Source organism: Leucopleurus acutus (genome assembly GCF_964270905.1).
Source record: "Leucopleurus acutus genome assembly, chromosome: 9".
Lineage (NCBI taxonomy): Eukaryota > Metazoa > Chordata > Mammalia > Artiodactyla > Delphinidae > Leucopleurus > Leucopleurus acutus.
The window spans coordinates 97,703,930-97,711,337 of NC_139144.1; the positions used below are offsets into that span (position 1 = coordinate 97,703,930).

Sequence of the window (7,408 nt, forward strand, 5' to 3'; positions counted from 1 at the left end):
CCTAAATAGTCCTATAATCTTTAAAATAATTGGACCAACAGGTTTAATATCCTCTGACAAACTAAACTCTAAACCCTGAGTGTTGTGCTGGTGATTTAAAGTAATATTTGACCAGATAATTCCAATCTTGCACAAATTCTTCCAGAGAATAGCAACGTGAGAATACTACTCATCTTATTTTATGAAATGATATTAACGACAGATAAGGTTAGTACCATAAAGAATATTTACAGGCCAATCTTAATTCACATATATAGATACAAATATTTAATGCTTATCCTTATATCTATATCTAAAAGTTATTAGATATTTTAGAGAGTTTATTCCAGGAATGTAAAGTTGATTTAATATTACTTTGAATAAACTAAACTTCACCACATTAACATACTTAAAGAAAAAAATCATGTGAGAAAATCAATAGCTATAGGAGAAGCATTCAATGAAACATTTACTCATAATAAAAGTGCTTACCAAAAGAAGAACTGAATTTTCTTATCATGGGACAAAGCATTTACAAAATAACCATCATGAATGCAATATTTAAAGTTGATATAGTGAAATCTTTTTCTTTATTATCTTAAGGATAAAACAAGACACCCCTCCCTACTTTTATTTAACATTATGCTGGGGTTCCTAGCCAATGCAGTAAGACAGGAAAAAGAAATTAAAAGTGTAAAGATTAGAAAGGGAGAAACAACACTGTCATTATTTTCAGATGATATAACTGGCTTTTTAGCAAATCTGACTCTATAGGTAATTTAGAATTATTAATGGAGCTTATCAAGTTTGATATATAATCAATATATAAAAGACAATTGGATTTCTATACACCAGCAACAAACAATAAGCTACAAAATATAATTTTTATAAAAGAAAACATTTACTAGCAATAAGAATATAATGTACTTAGAAATAAAGTCAACAGAAACGAGCAAAAGGAAAACAATGAAAGATACTATGAAACATTACAAAACATTAAAAAATATTACTGGTAAGCTAAATAAATGGCATTATATACCAAGTTCACAGATGGAAAAATTCACCTTGAAGAGAACATTTCTCCCAAAATTGATACATAGAATTAATTCAGTATCAATAAAAATTCCAGCAAGTTTGTTTCTTTGCTTGTTTGTTTCCTGTTTTGAAGAATTTGACAAGTTTATTTAAATATTTATATGGAAGATCAAAGGTCCAAGAATTGCTAAAAAAACTCTTGAATTAGAATGAAGAGGTGGGAGAATCTTTCCTACCAGATTTAAAGACTTATTATAAAACTATAGTAGTTAAAAACAATTTTGTATTGATGTAGAGTTAGACAAATAGATAATCAGAGAGAGTAGGGAGCTTAAAACAAATTCATCCACATATGAAAAACTTGATTCATGCAGATCACTGGTGCTAGGACAGTTGATTATTCATATGGAGTAAATAGTATAACAAGAAACTTCCAGGTGGATTAAGACATTGCCAAATACAAAACTTTAAAAACTTTTAGAGGAAAGTATAGTAAAAGTGAAATTAAAATTCAGAACTTAATTCATCGGCAGAGACAGGCAGACATATGGAGAAAGAAAAGCTAAGCACCGAAGTGAAAGCAGATATTTGCAGCATATGTGGTTAACTAGGGATTGACTAGCATCCAGGTTATGTAAAGAAAGCATTCCAATAGACAATACGAAAAATACAAACAACCCAACCTGAAAATGAATGAAAGAGAGGAAGCAGAATTTCTCAGACAGAAAGGAAAATAGCTCATCGTTATATGAAAATATGGTCAGTTTCATTAGTTATCAGAGAAATGTTAATCAGAATCAAAACTGAATGCTATTTCGTGCCTGCTCGACTGGCTAAAAATGAAGTTTGATAATACCAAATTGTGACAGGTATATGTAAAAACAGGAACTCTCATCTGTTGCTGGAGAGAGTGCAAACTGGCTCAACACTTTGGAAACAGTTTAGCAATAACCTAAGAAAGTTGAACATACACAAATCTTAAAACCCAGTATTCTACACCTAGGTGTACACTCCAAGGAACCAGAGTGAATGGGTGCACGTGAACCAGAAGGCATGTACAAGATAGTTAGAGGACATTATTTGTTAATATCCCGGGTAGTAGGCAGCCTTTAAAATGGCCCCCAATAATCGCTGCCTCTAGATATTCATGGTCTTGTTTAACCCCCTTCCTTTGAGTGTGGACTGGAACTAGTGACTCACTTCTAATGAACAGAAGATGGCAAAAATGATGGGATGTCACTTTTGAGATTAAGTTACAAAAAGTCTCTGGCTTTCGTCTTTCTCTGTCTCTGGAAGCCTTCACTCTGGTGGAAGCAAGCTGCCATGCTGATCTTATACAGAGGCCCATGTGGCAAAGAAGTGAGGCCAACCAAAGCCAGTGAGGCCAAGAGGCCTGCCAACAGTCATGTGAGTGAGCCTGAAAGGGGTTCCCTCCACCCAGCCTTGAAATGATTGTAGCCCTAGCCAATACCTTGCTTAGCGCCTGAGAAAGACACTGGGTCAGCTCCCAGCAAAGCTCCTTCTGGATTCTTGACCCACTGAAACTGTGAGATAATATGCTTTTTGTTTGTTTGTTTTGTTTTAAGCTGCTAAGTGTTGGGGTAATTTGTTACACAGCAATAGATAACTAATATAAACCCCAAAGGAGCAACAACTAACAAATGTAGAATGAATGAATTATAGTAGACTCAAGCCATAAACAGTGAAAATGAAGGAATCATCAACTGGCGTGAACTTCAAAAACTTAAGAATACGTATGGTGCAATGCCATTAATACTAAAGTAAAAAATAGGGAAAGCCAACACATATATATGTTTTTGGAATATACACACAAATGGTAAAATTATAAAGGAAAGCAAAGGCATGATTAATACAAAAAATCAGGATAGATGTTATCTCTCAGGGAAGGGAGAAGGATGAGCATGACCTAGGATGATACAAATGGGCTTCTAGGGTACTGCTATGTCCTATTTCTTGACCTAGGAGATGGTCAGGCACTCACTTTGTTAGCGTATATAACTTTTATTAATAAATTAAAAAAAATCAAACCAAAGAAAAAAAGAAAGCAAAGTACTGCAGTGAAGTCAATTCACAAATAAATATTTTGGGGTACAGAAGGATGGATGGATGGATGGATGGTCAGCTAGCCATACGTTCTGTCCTTTATGTCTAGTTAGACCTGCACGTCCTCCAAGAAGTTTCCATGATTAACTGATTCGTAAATTTTTTTCTCCTATACATAAGGCCTGCTCCCTCCATTTCAGGTTGAGCCAAGTCAGTGGCCAGCTCGGGTCTGTTTACCTGGGAACCGTTCAATCCAACCCTGACTGCCTCAGGCCAAAGGCACTGCATTCTGAAGAGTCCGCCCGACGCCCCGCACCCACTCTCCCGCACCTTGCCCCTCCCTCCCCCACCGCAGACACACTCAGAGCCTGAGGGCGCGTAGAGCACTTGGGGAGGAAAGCACTTTCACCTTGCGCGCTCTGCAGAAGCAAGCCACCCGCAAAGAATTCAAGAGCAAGTCCCTGGGAGGTGAAATGACATCGCCTCCACGGTTGCTTTCAGCTGAAATCTCGACGGCTCCCAGCGGAGCACAAAAAAGCACCAGAAAACAGGGGGTCCCGCGCCTCCAGACCAGCAAGGGTGAGTAACAACGAAGCAAGAAGGGAACAGAGATGGAGCTGCAGGGAGACACCAGACAAGGAGCCGAGAAATAAACAGCAAGCCATCCTCTGTGGCACTCACCTGCTGCCTCCCCTTGGGTACCGCAGAGGCCCCACGGCAGCCCTCACGCCTCCCGGACCCCACACAAACGCACGTCCCGGGCATCCGCATCGCCCACGTCGCCCGTCTCCCCGCCCGGCCACCCGCGCTGCGGACCGTGGCCTGTGTCATCGCCAGGCCTCTCCTGTCCAGAACCCATCGCGGGCCCACACTCACCCTTAGCCCCGCTATTCCCTGCAGCGCGGGTTGGGGGCAAAGAACACCAGCTAGGCGGGGGCGGCGGCCGTTCCCAAGGGGCAGGAGCTCCTCAGGCGAAAAGGGACTGGGCGGCTGACTGAGGACTGGGACGTAGAAAGGACGGGGGTTGGGGGTGGCTAAGAGGGGGGCGGTTCCGGGATCTGACTGGTGGCCGCGCTGGTGGGGGCGGAGCCTGGCCGGCCGCCCCAATTGCAGAGGCCCCGCTTTGTGTCAGTTTTTGCACGAAGATGCAGCCTTAAATCCGCCTTAAATCCAGGATGCAGACCCCAGCCCCTGCGCTGGGAGTGCAGGAGGGCCATTTGTCGAAAACGAAATCCGTCAGACTGTGAACAAGTGAACGGTTGAAAATAATAATATATTTTCATATAGTATAATGCACAATTATTTCCAAGGACGAGTTAAGTCTATGGGTCCTAGACATATTTTGAATTAAAAGAATGAAGTTGCCTTAAAATGGAGGGTATGGTTACATGCTTATATAAGAGAAGACAATCTCACGGTGCTTATATAGGGCGAAGGGCTAAGAATGAAGAAGTTGGCTATTGATACTTCATAACCACTGAATTTTTAAAAAATATCACATGTATTGTTCTGTAAACCAAATAAAACAGGAAGGTGTTAAAATTTTTTGCTGACCAACAAATAGGTGACAGATATTGGGCATGAGGGAGAGACAGAAAGGTGTAGCTGTTGAAAGCCTGGACCCTGAAGCCACTGCCACATCTTCTGCTTACCAGCTGGGGAGTGCATTCCTTTCTGTGGGTGCCCTAACAAAGGACCACGAACTTGGTGCCTTGAAACATCACATTTGCTGTCCTGCAGCTCTGTGGGTCAGAAGTCCAGCGAGTGAGCATCTCACGGGGTACATCAGGGTGTAGGCAGGGCTCCCAGTTCCTTCTGGAGGCTCTAGGGGAGAATCCATTTCCTTGCCTTTTCCGGCTTCAAGAGGCTGCCCGAATTCTTTGGCTTGGGCCCCTTGTTCCATCTGCAAAGCCAACAGTCTCATCCCTTGGATCTCTGTTTCTGTCATCACATCCCATTCTCTGCTTCTCCTCTTTCATTTGTTTCTGGGTGAGTTTGACCTGTTAGTTCCTTTGTGTCCTGTACCCAGCAGGCCTCCCTCAGTTCTAAATCTACTGCCCTTTTTATGCTCATTTCCTTCGGTCTTTCTGTTCCTCTTGTCCCTTTTACATTGTTCATCTTTGTCCCCCAGATAATTTAGTTTTTTACAGGTAGGAAGTGTTGTGGGTAGAACATCTTCTCACCAGAGCACGTGCATTGTTCTACTGCTGCTGAAAGTCTGCTGCTTCTAAGAGTTGTTGACACACATGTGACATGTGTGAGAAGGACGTTCTAAACTCCCAGGGGCTGTCAGGCAAGTTCCCAGTCTTCGTGGTCTCCTCTCTCCCTCCTTTCTTCTCCAGGCCCGCCCCAAGGCCAGACTCTCCTCCCCAGGCCCAGAGCCAGTCTGCAAAAAGCATGTCGGTGACGTCAGAGGAGGAGGGGCGAGGGGCCCGGGGGTGGGGGGAGGCAGCAGGGGGAGGAGAGGAGCTGTCCCCACTGGCAGGGAATTTGCTGGCTGAAGTCCATGTAGTCTGCTTGTGTTTGCAGGCTGGAGGAGGTTCACAGGCTGCACTGGCCTTGTCTCCTGCCAGCCCCCAACACACACACACACACACACACACACACACACACACACACACACACACACACACTCTCTCTCTCTCTCTCTCTCTCTCACACACACACACACACACACACACAGCAAAGCCTAAAGGACCTAAAGGACTGGGCCGGTGATCTTGGCCTCAGGGATTTTGTACTGAAACCACTGGAGCCTAATTAGACATCTGAATGTCGAGGGCATGCTGCATGTCCACCTGTGCTCACCCTTTCTGCTGCCTGTGTTTCAGTATTCCTTTTTTGATAAAGGTGGAAACTGGAGGAGATGTTTTAGCTCTGGAACTCTGTGACCAGTTGCACAGCAAAAACAACCCCAGCTGAAAATGGTGGGCTCTACTGCTGTCTGGGAAGAGAGTGTGGGCGGGCAGGCATGTGCTTGCCTTCTGACTGTCAGTTTTTGAGAGGAGGAGGGATATGGCAAGAGAGAAACGCAGCTGTCTTGGCGGAGAGAACGAGAGAGAGAGCTCAAGGCCAAGGAACCCGGGTCTTTCAGCAACACTCAGTCTGCAATCCCTCGACACCCATATGCATCCACCCGGTCCCCCAGGGATACCCCACTCAACTGCACAAACATTGGCTTTTCCCTTCACCTTCAAAGGACTTTGTGGTCAGAAACTACCCCTCTGTGCCTGGGTTGCCGGGTTGCTCACTTCTGGAAACCTCTGAGAAGTCAACTCCATTGTCTGCCCTCCAATCCCAGGTCAGGCCTGGTAGGGTAGCTCTGAGGGAGATCAGACTTTGCAGGGAAGTGAGGGGACTCATGACATGCCGGGGTTTCGAGGAAAGGAGGTATGGGAGAAGGGAGCAGAGGTCGTGCTATGAACACAAAGGCTGACCCTCCCCTGAGTAAGAGGGAATTCTTCCTGCCTTCAAACTAGGACGTGGCCTTTTGTCCTGCCTGCAAACTCCAGCTGAACCATGGGTTCTTCCTGAGTGTTGTGCCTGTTGACCTTCAGACTGGAGTTACACCATCTGCTTTCCTGGGCCTGCAGCTTGCAGACAGTCCCTGCAGATTTTGAGACTTGCCAGCCTCCATAATTGTGGGAGCCAATTCCTGATAATATCAATAAATCTCTCCCTGTCTATCTATCTATCTATTCATCCATCTATTCTGTTGGTTCTGTTTCTCTGGAGAACTCTAACACGGCCCCCACCTTCTCCTGGGTTATTCACTTGGAACTTGCTGACCAGCACTATGTACACCCCCCGTGCCCCCCGCACTGCTCCCAGCCTCTACATGGCTCTGCTGCTGGTCACTCCTGTTAACTCCTGAATACAAGCCCCTCGCAGGGGCTCCTCTTTATTCACAGAAGCAAAGGGTGAACTCAGGACAGGCCTTACTCCACGTGGTTCCTCGTGCTTTTTTTCTCCTCACCACCCATTAGAGATCTATGTTGTGCAGCAAACGGACTTCCAGTGTGGAAGGGGGAGATCTCAGTACACTGATTGTTAACCCTTCACCCTAGTCTGGGATAAAACCCCAAGGGAATCTGCTACAGGAGAGTCTTTATGGTTTTTTCCTCATCTCCTCATACGTCCCTCCCTGTGGACTTTTATAGGGACTAAAATAGATGTTTAAAATGGAATTATTACAAACACCAACACAAAGAAGAAAATTTTTAAAGCTCAAGCTTGGAATATTTTGTGTTTGGAAATCAAGTTTGCTCAGTCTTAAGTAGGAACTTCACTGAGAAATAAATATAATCAAATTAGGAACAGTGGGAGGACA

The 7,408-nt window shown here is 44.3% G+C and overlaps 1 protein-coding gene across 2 annotated transcripts in view; it reads right to left on the reverse strand.

Annotated features, from left to right (window-relative positions):
- The window catches only part of TCAF1 (TRPM8 channel associated factor 1), a 46,475-nt gene extending 42,415 nt beyond the window's left edge, over positions 1 to 4,060 (reverse strand). Inside the window, exon 1 of one of the 2 annotated variants that reach the window (XM_082846604.1) lies at positions 3,955 to 4,060. The gene's annotated coding sequence lies outside the window, so the exon portion shown is untranslated. The remainder of the gene's footprint in view (positions 1 to 3,954) is intronic. The other variant, XM_082846606.1, reaches the window with a different exon arrangement.
- Between the last annotated feature and the right edge of the window lie 3,348 nt (positions 4,061 to 7,408).